Source organism: Sinohyriopsis cumingii, chromosome 19 (assembly GCF_028554795.1).
Source record: "Sinohyriopsis cumingii isolate HCF-2022 chromosome 19, ASM2855479v2, whole genome shotgun sequence".
In the NCBI taxonomy this organism is placed as follows: Eukaryota; Metazoa; Mollusca; class Bivalvia; order Unionida; family Unionidae; genus Sinohyriopsis; species Sinohyriopsis cumingii.
Genome location: NC_142979.1, coordinates 67,275,465 through 67,289,401, shown reverse-complemented (window position 1 = coordinate 67,289,401; position 13,937 = coordinate 67,275,465).

Below are 13,937 nucleotides of genomic sequence, written 5' to 3'. Positions count from 1 at the left end.
TATTCGTGTATAGTTCAATGCAAAATGATGGGTTATACGTTGTGAAGATTGTTATTGGAATTTTCATTCCACTCACTACACACATTATATAGAACAATCGATGCATATTATATGTAAAATAAGTATATGGAACTTCGGAAATGGGTGATTGCAGGGAAGCTTTGGTTGTTCTGTATGCCTTTCATTTACAATTACATCACTGTAGCTAGGTAGCTAACAGTACATTACACTATTTGACCTGACTGAATATTGAATAATGTAAAGTGTCGAATTTTGAATTGTATCGAACCTTCAAGCTGAATGCACTGAGCATTACAATTTTATCACATTTAAGCCAGAAAAGTCTTTGTGAAGGGTCACTTTGACCATTCTTCTCAACCTCCCGAGTCAGTGTTAAACTTGAAAGGCTAGCATTTATGACCCAGTGAGATTTTAAAGGGCATTGCAACGCTGTCCTTAGAAAGTAAACATTTGAGCTACCAATTATAACCGCTTGATAGGAACCCATGTCAAATTATCATTTCAAAGAAAATTGATATGCACCATAGTTTGCAGATTCTATGCTGTCTAAAATCTGTCGAAAGAAATGATTCTTGGAATTATTTAGGAACCGCTGCTTACGATTGGCCAGAATAAATTAAGGCGTACTCTTTAGAAGTAATGTGAATTTAAAGTGACGACCTTGGTCGAAATTCTTTAGTCTTAAAATTCTTGAGAGAGAGAGAGAGAGAGAGAGAGAGAGAGAGAGAGAGAGAGAGAGAGAGAGTAGTTTGACTTCGAGGAAGCCTAGAAAGAATAGTGCTTTCCTAGTTAAACAAGAAAAGGGGGCCAGGTAGCTGTCTTGTAAGAAAAGATAGGGTTCAGTGATAGAACGCACACTTTCTAAAAGAGAGCATCATTTAGGTACGTAATTTCAATCTTCCACGTAATCTTCTATTTATGATTGGTTTTTTTTGTGCAAATATGTTTGAAATGACTAGTATCCATATTATATATCGTTTATTCAATTTCATGGAAATATGTTAATGCTCGAGTTGGTATACAATTTATCTCTTTAATTTTACAGTTACTAGTTCATTGATAGAATTGACGATTGCATACTATCCAAGGTTTCATATGTGTAGGATTTCATAGGGTTATATTAAATAATTTTCTATGTCTGTTAGGACGATACTGATTATCATGATTTAACGATAATCGCATATATATATATATATATATATATATATATATATATATATATATATATATATATATATATATATATATATATATATATATATATATATATATATATATATATCTGATTTTGTAATGTTTAAATAATATTGAAAGTTAGGGATTGCTGTGAGCTAGAATTTTGTGAATTTAATGCAGTAGTAACAGAGCATGTAGATAAAGATATACGGTAATGTTGGATATACAGTTCATGTGTTAAATTATGGTCGGTCGCTGTGAAGCGAGAGTGACGATCTATCGGATTAAATCAGAATGTATGCAGTGTGGACAGCTAATACGATTTTGGGTGACGTAAGCGAGGGATTCTATTTACGTGCAGAATGTGGTACATAGAGAGATTATGGGGTAATTTTGTCCTTTAAGGAACAGCTTTCTGGAGAGAGACGGGACAGTCCGAAGACGGATTTCCGAAAGAAGGCGTGACGAATTCAGAATAAAGGAATAGGAAGTCCAACAAAGGTGTAAAGCGTAGAGAATAGGAAGGCTCGAGGAAATAGGAAGACGTTGATACACGGTCAAGAGAGGAAGGTGATGCAATCAGTTGTGGACATTGCGCTTTTTTCACCACTCGCTATTGTGATGAAATAAATCCAAATTAGACACTGCTATTAAATTCTGTTGACATAAGTTTTCTTGAATTGGAATTGCCGCTATTAATTGTTCTTGATTAAATTTCGTTTATTTTTTCATGTCTGAGGGGGGCTCATATTGCATTATTTCTTCCCAATAATCTTGCTGAGTTCTCTGTTGATATTCTATCTCTCCACTCCCACTGGGCTATGAATCCATTGAGGTTAAACACTTCATAACGCGAGCCAAATCCAGTTAACCACCCCTCTTACTAAGAGGGCGATGTTACAAATATGGTGACTGACAATAGGTTGCCCTGAGGTACACCAATCTCAAGAATATAGCTCTCTGAAAGCGTAGTACTTTTCTAAACTCTGAAATTGGCATTTTTCAAGGAATTGGATACGATGTTAGATATATATATATATTACTTATTCCTAGGTTGAACATTTGACTGAATATGCCAAGTCAAAAAATGATTGTAACTTTGTGTTATTTTCTCAACGGAAACGCGTATAACAAATACTTTAGGTCCTACTAGACGGCCTGTTATGCAACTCTAGCATCTGAATCAATAATGAAGGTCTATCTGTAGTTTATCTGACTGGTGATACCCGAGGAGTGTGCCATCATTTTCCAAATACAGTTTGTTAGTGTCATAATACGACATTTGAAATGGTTCGATATATGTATATATTGTTTTGTTTTTTTTTTGATTGCCATTGCTGTTTCTACTGGCCGTGTCCGCGGAAAATGGTAAAGTTCCGAAATTTTCTTGAACACCTTTGAAGATATATTAAGATGTGTATCAGATGAGTGTTTCAGAAGTTCATTGTGGATATCATCATGGGTTCATTATGGATATCATCATGGGTTCATTGTTGATATCATCATGGGTTCATGCAAAATGAAGAGCTTTGTAACTTTAAGAGAGCAAACTGTTTATTGTAATCTACAAATTTGAAATTATGGGGAACCTTGTCTTTTGGTTTTTTGACACGGCTGTATCTTTCTGAATAATTTTCTTGTGAGATGATTTTAGGGAAATTTCTAACCAATGTATTTGAGATCTGTGGCAAATACGCGACCATTTCATCAGATTTCGCTGAGTGTTTGATGCAGTTGCATTCTTCTGCTTTTGATTTTTCTTACAATCTTCCGTACTGATTTAATAGAGAAGCTAAACTTTAACCTAGTGTCCTATGATCTCCATGTCTTCCCCTTGGTCTCTGTAAACAGTACGAGCTTGAGCTTGAGGGGCGTTATTATTTATGATGATAGACACTCCTCTCAGTATACCTGGAAACGCTGTTGTAGACTAAGATATTTGTTAGATTACTTGTACGGTTTCCTTTGAAACAAATACCTTCAAAAAGATGACAGCTGCTGGATTGCGTTCTTTAAGTAGAAGCCTAATTTCATCGAATTTTGCCTACGTTGTATCAAAGAGATGTTTAAAGATTTGTGATTATTGAGCATCTAGGACTTACTGTAACCATCCAATCTCCTAGGTAGAATGACTGTTTCAGAGACGTTGAGAGATTTGTGTGTAACATTGTACTAACAAGTATCTCCAGATATCACTTTAAGAGAAGGGAATGATCAGATTGAGACCTGCACCAAAAACAATCAACTGACTCGAGCTTCGTTTGTTTTGTTGTTACAAACTATTTGGCTCTCCAGATATGCAATGAAGTGTTTTTGATATCAGAAAGCTTTTGATTCATATCACTGGACACGATGATGAAAAATCATTGCCATTTGTATGGACTAAGACGAATTTTCTTCTAGGCAGAGAACTTTTCTTTTCCAAATCACTGGTTAAATTAGTCCGTTTGAGATAAAATCGCACACTATAGATTTTCGTTATAGTTGGTTTTCCCATGAATGGAACAATACTTCTTTACCGCCTCGGAACCTGACAAGCATATTGAGACTTGAGCTGATTTGTTGCATTGTTCATGTCAGGGCTCCAAAGACTGAAATAGTCAAGCATGGAAGAAAGCTCATTCAGACTTTTGCAACCGCCCTTTGAGAAAATGTAATTTCTAAACGATTGAACAATACTGCTTATTTTATCGCACTATCGACTCTAAAAGGTTGTGACAACGGCAAATATGTTGCATCTCCATAGTCATCTCTTACGACATGCAGGAGGACGCATCAGGCCTTGGGTGGGTGGGAGATTATCTCATAAAGTGTAGCATGTTGCATCAAAATTAAGGACAAAAATATATGGCATCTCGCGTAAATTTAATAGAATATAACTTGTTTCACGTGTCGGACAAAAAACATAATTGACAGGCCAGGCGAAATAGAGCGTCAGGGTTTAATAATTTTGTTGCAATCAAATTTGAGAATCGTTAATTAGCCTTCACAAAAGGAGAACATTTGGAACAGGTTACCTTTTCAATTGAAATGTCAGAAAGTTTTCACTAGTTTTGCTATGGCCGATATTGAAACCTGGTACAGGTCTTTCTTAAGTCACGGTCTTCTAGATTTCAGATATGTCTAGAAGGATTATAGGTCTATTCTAATTATTAGGTTATATGGGTATTTGACAACATATCTGGAAGTTCAATACGTAAACCTTGCAGCAACAAATGTTTGATGTCATGCTATCTGTCGCAGAATAGACGCCGAGTGGGTTTTTGGACTAAATGAATAAGATAAACACAGTGTGAGAAAGATGGAAATTTATGAAATGAATTAATAAAGAAAAATATATGATGTAAAACTACAATGATTCTCTCACGCTCTCAACTTACGACTGACTCAAATCACTCTACACAACATCCACACATTGAAAATAAACCAAAATATTAAATCAATATGAAGTACAGATCCAAGAAACCTCATGGACTGCAGATACGCTTCAAACAGCATTTTACACTATAAGAGAGATTTACATAATTCAAAATAATCTTATGAACACAACTAAGATTCAAAATAATCTTATGAACACAACTAAGATTCAAAATAATCTTATGAATATAAAAATGCAATGGAACAACGATTGATCCAAACGTATGCTTCCACCTTGTACAGTCGCACGATTCCTTGGGTTGGCCCACACTTTTATCTGCCGCTGACCCCCTTTATGGATCCACCACGTGTACAGTCATACGTATACACACGTACAGACAGCATACAGCACCCTTTTTAATTTGCTACGTCTACGTCCGTGGCACAGACATACGTACATACATACATACGTATCGACAGCACGCAGCCTTAAATACTCTGGAAACTCCAGACAGCTCTAAGCAACTTTAGACAGCTTCAGACAACTTCAGACAGCTCTAGTCATATTCACAGTCACATTGACAATCACTCTTCAAAGAGACAGACACAATCAGCTACTTTAAAACCAAATTGGTCATAAAAGTAGTTTCTGTATAATCTCTAGAAATATGATAATACTTTAACCTCTAATAGTGACTTGTAATTCAAAGTTCAAATCTGCGTTGCAATAAATGCATTATTACGCGATAAGACATCACAAACCGATTAAGCTTCGCATATCAAATGAAAAATGTAAATTTAACACTTACCCCTATGGCTGGAGAACAATGGAGAGCGTACACTCCTTGACGTGATCCAAAACGACCAGTGTCGGTTTTAGAAATTGATCTTACTTAAATCCATAGGAGAGTGAGCAAAAGTCAGGGTATGATACCCGTGCATATCATGTTATTAATGTTCCTTCGTCACAAGTAATTTCTGGCTAGTTACATGTTAATACAGTCGCTTACCTGGAAAAACACGTATTCACCATAGATAACGTTGTTCGCATGTACAACGAGAAATAGTCAAATAGTTCTAAGGCAAAACCAAGTTATTTCTTTGCCTAATTCTGTGACACTATCGACTCATTTAAACGTTCCTTTCATTTCTTTATGTGACGAGAGAATTACGTAAACAGTGAAGACGCAGTTACTTTACGCTTTTAAAATGTATAACAAAGGTGGTTTCCGGAAAAATAAATTGGCATTCGATATATTTCTTAAGAGTATGTAAGGAATGTAGATCTAGTGATATCAGTACATACTAATGTATCCACTTCTTATCTTTCCTTATCATACGCCACCGATATCATTAATATACATTAAACTTTAATAGTGATGATGGTGTTCTAAACGAAATATATTGCTGCTGAACAATCTAACAGCTGTGTTAACATTCTTTAAAAAATATAATGGTTTATTGTACCTCTCAAGAACGCTTTTTTTGAGAAACATTAGAATTTTGTGCTGGTTATCTGTAGAAAGATAAATAAACGCTACATTTATCATTGCTACAAAAAAACACAAATAAAAATGTTATTTAGGTCACAACTCTAAAACCATAATATAGAAAACAACAATACATTCGAAAATAGCAACATTAATATAATTTTAAAGATATGATATGATATGTATATATCTATATTTTTGTGACTCCTGTTACATGATTTTATTTAATTTCCATAATTTGTATTCATGGTTGTAAACTGCAAAGAATATCTTTTGTGAAAAATTTGTGTACGTGACCTGGCTCTGTAAAGAACGCAAATTACGTAGGATCTATAAATAGATGTTACGAATGCGTTGACAATTATTAATGGTGCTAATGGTGTAGTTTCTCAGTGACTGGTGGGATTTCGACGTTTGGAGAATAATACTGTAACTGCCCAATGGTTGAGCTAGGTCGCGTGAATAGGCCCAATTCGACGCAAAGTGATTAGTGTATTGTGAGATACAGTCGCATTATACGATGTATAGACAGCATTCTTTTGCATACCAGGGCCCAGCAACGTGAAATGAATTGCCCACTGAACTTAGACACAAAGACACAGTGATCAAATTCAAGAGTGCTCTCAAAAACTCACTTATTTCGACGCAAGAACAAACTTAAAGACCTAGTAATGTTTCCTAGCTTAAATATTCTCAGCATGTTTTTTGTTTTCGAATTTCATGGTGTTTGTGTTTGTAATCATATCATTATATATGTTTTTTATCTTGTAGGTGTTGTCTAATGTTGCAACGCGCTTAGAGCTTCTAAAGATTAGTCGCTATACAAAGACCTCATTATTATTATTATTATTGTATAAGGCGAAACGTATGCCCTCAGAATGAGTCCCATTTTTGGAGTCATCCACACTTTTATGTTCCTGTTGTATGACTTCAGACGTGTTTTATATTGTACTTAGATATTTATTATTCGAGAGAGAAAACATCTGTTTTCACTGTCTAGTGGAAACAGAAAGTGCTCATTATTTTGGACTAAGATATTAATCCTCAACTGTTATAAATTATTCGAAGGATTTCAGGACAACGCTATCTTGACAACGTCACGGCTTTTGAATGACCAGTACCTTTCCGGTATTGAAATTGACAACGAACTTTTCATTCATTTAGGGCTTTTCTTTGACCTTTATAAGGACAGGTAACCCTCTGCACGTCCAGGGTTGTAGAGTTGGCCCGACGCGTCCTCGCTGCGTCGTAAGAGGCTAAAATAGAGAGACAACCTGTCTACCGTAGGTTGCGGAGGGAAAGGATCCTAGTAGCTGAGCAGAGGTTTTCCAATGCAATACAGTAATTTGTCCTCTACTTGTTCTAGACGGGGTCTTGATTGACCCAGTCTCGACAAAGCGGCTGGTCACGTCGAGCGATAGGAGGTCTTAACTTACTTGCTCACTTTCACTAACTTTGCCTTGTATCTCTCTTCATACTACTGTTGCTCCTACAATATACCCCTTTAGTTTTCCTTTTCCGAACTCAAAGAAGACTTCTTAGAAGGCGATAGCTTAATGGGTCAATCGGGAGATAATTTTTCCGAATGAGTATTCTTACGGGATCAATCGGGTGGTGATTTTGCCCACTGAGTATAACACATGTTTATCCCTGACACTTGAACAGTGTCTCCTTGTTGGGCTCTGTGGTGGAAGGGGAGCACGGGTGCTGAATTTTAACCAATCCTCCACGGAGAACTCCCATACAAATCAACTTAAAAGAACGAAACGATTATTTGACTTGGACGTCGAACCATGTGGAGTGGAGGCATTCCTACGCTTCATGGTGATCGAATTCAAAGAAATTTCCCGACCGCTTACAACACTTTCGCCTTTCGTTATTGAAAAGATTATAATGGCATCGATCGGAACACCAAAAAGCGTGAAGAAAAAAAATCGGGCTATTTACTGGTAGAGTGTGAACGACGAGGAAAATCGGAAAATATTCAGAAAATAAAACATTCTTTGATAGTCCAGTAATCTCATTCGCTCACACAACACTCAGTTCGTCCAAAGGGGTGATTCGCTGTCGTGACTTGGCTGGAGATAGTGACACAGAAATCATCGAAGGGATAAAAACGAATGCATCACTACCGTATGTAGAATTCGTATAAAACGTAACAACACTTTCCAGGACACCAACACCATTATACTCACCTTCAACTAACCAACAATTATTAAAGTAGTCAAAGTTAGTTTTTTGCAAGTCAAGTTTGAGATGTACATTTCAAATCCACTTCTATGTTTTAAGTGTTAGAAATACGGCGATCACGAAGAAAGATGCTCAAAACACCAAGTATGTTGCTGATGCGGGGATCCGTCTCATCGGGAACCTGAGTACAAAGTCACTCCACATTGCGTCCACTGTGGGAAGGAGCACCACACCAATTCCAAGGTTTATGAAACATGGAAACAAGAGACGGAAATACAAAGGGTAAAGTACACTTACAACATCCCATATCCAGAGGCCAGAAAGCATGTACAAGCCAGAATGTCCCTCTCCGTCCCAGCCTTCTCAACCGTAAGGAAGAATAATCCCAAAACTACCATGGATGCACAAACCCAACAAGCCCACCGTATTCAACATCAAGCTCAAACGCGCCACATTATAAAGAACAGAAAAGCGCACTATCTACTTAGACAACATTCAACAACATGCATCCATAAAAATCCCTAAATAGTAAAAAGAGATCACAAGCAATCAAGCAGAACAAGTGGTCTGATAACCCCATAAAGTTGCATAATAGGTTTGGCGAAATTGAGGACGTGGATGCAGATACAACTGCTTCATGTACGCAAGGTGGCTCCAGTCCTACAACCAAGCAATTTAACCTAGTCCTTCCTCCAGAGAAATAAGCACATAGAACACCCACCCACCCCGCGAAAGGTCTAATTTAATTGCAAAATCTCCGCGTTAAAGTCATAATAAAGAATACAATTATGCAATGGAACTGTCGAGGACTTAAAACCAAATAAAATGATAGCATTTTGCTTTTAAATGGACATGATCCTGCAGTACTATGGGTGCAGGAAATATTTGTAAAGATACGGACAACATCAAATTTAACAACTACTTCCTTTGTAACACCTGCTTTAAAAATGCTGATAGGGCCGCATGAAGAGTTTTCGTTGTTGTGAACAATAGAGCGCCTCATAGTGTGATCCCCTTAAACACAAATTTGCAAGTCATTGCTGTAAGCGTCACTCTACTACATTTTGTTCCATTCATATACCACCAAACATCAACCTACTACCAAACATTAGACAACTTTGTACAACAACTGCCCGCACTATTTTTTCTATTCGGGGATTTTAATGCCCATAACATTTTATAGGGGTCAAATCACATAAGTGACAGAGGCCAAAAAGTAGAAGACTTCATTGCTATAACGATTTGTGCACCAATATTCATCTGCTTAGACTTGAAACATTTAATTCGAGTTACGAGTAGGTTCCACCCTGTCTGATTGGTACGAGCAAGGGACGGGTGTACCCCAGGGCAGCATTTTATCTGTAACTCTTTTCAACATCAAAATTAATAGCATTACCAACTGTTGGGCTCCTGGTGTGGATTGTTCAATATCCGTTGATGATTTCCTAATATGTTATCGATCCAGGCATATGCATACAACTGAAAGACAGCTACAACAAAATATAAACAAGATTCAAAATGGGGACAATTCCAACGGTCTCAAATTCTAAAAGTCAAAAGCTTTATGCATGTCTTTCTGTCAGTTACGAAAACACCATGACAAACCTAAACTCATGCTGTACAAGTTGCTGAAGAAACAAAGTTTCTAGGTCTTATCTTCGACAAAAATGCTGACCTCAATTTATATAGATCTTTTAGATGCTTGTCCCAATTCACCATCAAGGGAGAAGAAACCCTCTGGAAGTATTTAGGACATCTGATTGTGAAAGCCTTCTTGCTGAAGCGAACGAACCACCTTTATCACATCGTAGAGAAATGCTTTCCATACAGTACGCTCTCATATTAAGATCAACCCTCTGAACCCTGCTTTGTCGGCTGTATTTCAACCCAGTTACAATATGTTGTACCAAATTAAAAATGCCATATCTTTCTTTGGCATTAGAATATCATTCAGCCTTGATCATATAAAAAATTATCTTTCTAAAATACGGATAACGTCAATCTCCCAAACACCTCCATGGCTACTTAAGCAACCCCAAAAAGTCTGTGACAAATCCTTCCATTTTCCACAAATCTTATGAAGAACTCATCGCCGAATTTAAAAACCTCGCAAGAATTTACACTTATGGATCAAAGGATGAGGAAAAGGCTGCTACAGCATTAGTTAGTGAAAAACGCGACAAAAGTTCGCTTATCCAATGGTACTTCGATTTTTTTCCTCCGAAATCAGAGCATTCGACCTTGCTCTGCAATATATCAAAAGCAAACTCATTTTCAGCTGTATCATATAATCCGATTCACTATCAGTACTTCAGTCACTACACAATATAAAATTATAGAACCCACTGGTAATTAATATTCTCATAAAAAAAAACAGAGTTGTGTACCTCCCACAATATGGTATACTGTTGGTTACCCAGCCACATTAGTATTAAAAGTAATGAAAAAGCAGAACGCGCTGCTAAAATGGCCTTATCCCTATAACCATCTGATTTTAAAATACCGTACACTAATTTTAAAGGTAGTATCGTAATGTCTTTACGTCTCAAGTGGGAAGCTTCATGGAATGATGCAGTGAATAACAAGCTCCATACAGTTAAGGCAAACCTAGGAGATTGGGCTCTTTCCTACAGACCCAACCGTAGAGACGAGGTAGTCATTGCAAAAATTAGAATAGGTCGTACTTATATAACCCACGTCCTCATGATAAAAGACGAAGACCCACCAGAGTGCGTTTCTTGCAATGAACTATTCACTTAAAAGCACATTATGATAGATTGTTTTGATCTACACCCTGCGCGCGATCGTCGCGTAAGTAAACATTATTCTAAGATATAACTTTTATGCTATCACCTTGAATATTTTTATGTAATGTATATGTTCGTACAAAGTACTTTTTCATCTAAATATTTACTGACACACCATTTACAATGCCCGTTGATCGGGAAGCTTTATACAGTACCCTCACCATCTCGTCGTTTTGCTTTTAACTCTTTGATTTTATTATCGTGGGTCGATAAATATCCTTTTAGAAACTGTAAGTAATCCTTTGGTGCGCCGTAAAACTACAATCAGTCAATCAATCAATCAATCAATCAATCTTAAGGACTCGTTTGGATGTACTTCCTCTCACATTTTACATTTATAACTTTGATAATTAAATTGTTTGTTAATTTTTTTTATTAAACTTGCTGGTTTTGCTTTTTTCCTGTTACTTGCTTTTGTGACCATAGAGTGTAACAGCGTTAAGTCTCTGATTTATGTCGTGTTGTGACCGTAGAGTCTAACAGCGTTAAGTCTCTGATTTATGTCGTGTTGTGACCATAGAGTCTAACAGCGTTAAGTCTCTGATTTATGTCGTGTTGTAACTACAGGGAGCATTTCACTTAACTGCATTCTATGTATGTATACGCCATTCTGTTGCTGATCTTTTTTTATTGGTTTGCAAATATATTCTATCAAAGACTTTTACGATTCTTATCAAAATGAAACTACGCGTATTTGGATCCAAATCTTCAATGGTTTCTCTTATGTCAAACAATCAGTTGTACAGTATGCATAAGAAACAATCACAAAGTTAAGGTATTGCATTATAAAATGAATCAATAATCATCAGCAATTTAGTTTTGTCAAGCAATTACTTGTATTAAGTGCCGACAATGTTTATATTGAGAAATATCACGAAATATATATCTTCCGAAACAACTTCAAAATACTTGGAAAACAGTTGAGCGTGTACGCTTCCTCTCCATTATGAACATCAAAGAACTTATGGCGCAGCGCATATCCATCTGTACAGATACTCCAGACATTAAACTTCATTTAGATATAATGAAACTAACCCATTCATTGATCTAGATAATGAAGCATAGTCTAAATAGGAATATGATATCTGAATCGTCATTTAAACAGCCGAGTATATAACAGTTAATGGAGAATGGACAAAATTATAGAGCCATGAAACTGGATAGCTTCAATTGCCAGACATTCTGGTTAACTATGTATTTTGATCGCCTGATTGAGTCATATAGATCACATAACAAATCACATGAAAGTATTGCTACCATGATCAAAAATTCCTTTTCCTCTCAAAATATGGAGAAGCTATTGAGACAAACTGTCTCTAAGTTCAATGTCTTAATGACCCATGGCTGTAAAAACATAGGCGGTATATATTCTCGTAGGAAACGTATGTTGTCTCAGAAACAAGAAAGGAAAAAAAAGGAAAATTATTTTCGTAAATATGTGGCTTGAATATAATAAGATGATTTATAAAACAATAGTTTTACCACATGAGATATTCATGAGCTGTTCATGAGATATAACCGTTTGATTTTATAATAAGGTCGTTGGTACAATTACTAATTTACTGCTTACAGCGTAATATAGCTATCACATGGCTAGTAAATGTTCACTTATACCGTTCAGTACTATATTTCGTTGTATATCCATTAATTATGCGAACGTGGTTTCAAAATGGATGCTTAAAATATTTGATTTTAACAAATACTGTACAACGCAGATAGAATAATAGAGGGGAGTAGTGAAGTGGGGCACCCTAGCCTCAATGGAAATTAGCATTACAGGATTCCTTGGGCAAACCTAGCCTCAATGGAAATTTAACATGGGAAAAAATCATGGGCAAACCTAGCCTCAAGGGAAATTTAACATGGGAAAAAATCATGGGCAACTCTAGCCTCAAGGGGAATTGAATATGGGAAAAAATCATGGGCAACTCTAGCCTCAAGGGGAATTGAACATGGAAAAAAAAATCTTGGGTCTGTAGAGCGACAAGGGAAAATGGAACAGGGTCGGGACCCTATTTTAATAAGGTCCTGACCTGATGGGTCTATGGAAATGGAACATACGAAAAATTCAAACAGGAAGGGGTCTCTATTATTTTAACCAAAAAAAAAAATAAAACATAGGGTAGGCAATTGAAAGTCTATCTCCTTTCGAGAAATGTGGGTGGCCCTGAAAAGGGCCTTTGGGTTTAATTTAATATGCCCTTAACATAAAGGGCATCTGCAACATCTTCTTCTTCTTAGGCTTCGTCGAATGGTGGGTCCATAAACTAAAACTCTTTTCAGGCATCCTTGCCTTTCCACGTAAATTCTACGTATCCATAGGCTCGTGTCGGTCCTATGGACAACTGCCCACTTGGATCGGACATACATGGGTATGTCCGTCCTGAGCATCATCGTTGACACAAGCATTGAAGAGTGCACATCGGTCCACATGAACAGGTGAATCAATGCAGTGAACTGCACTTATTTATAGGGAGAGAAAGGATTGAAACGGACTGAGTTTGTTCACCAATTCAAACACGCGTTACAAAATTCAATCAGCCCACGTCCAATCCGAAGAGAGCAGTCTGTGACGTCACGTAGTCTATATAGATTCGCTACCGCCTGTGTGCAGTCAATTCATGTGACAGTTATTTAACATGACGGAAACTCAGAAAACGATCAATTGGGGTGCATCGACGGTGGAGACCACCCAAGGGAACCCGGACTTACTTTCAGAAGAGGTGAATTGGGATTTTGTGGATTTTCTTACCTCGCAAGAATTTGTTCCGGAACCTTCGTCGCCTTCTTCATTACCGCACGTGTAGAATTTTAGACAGAGACAGAAAGAAGAATTGGAGAAATTTATACAACGACAAAAGGAAGCGGAACAAGCTTTTCTCCTACAGCAACAGCA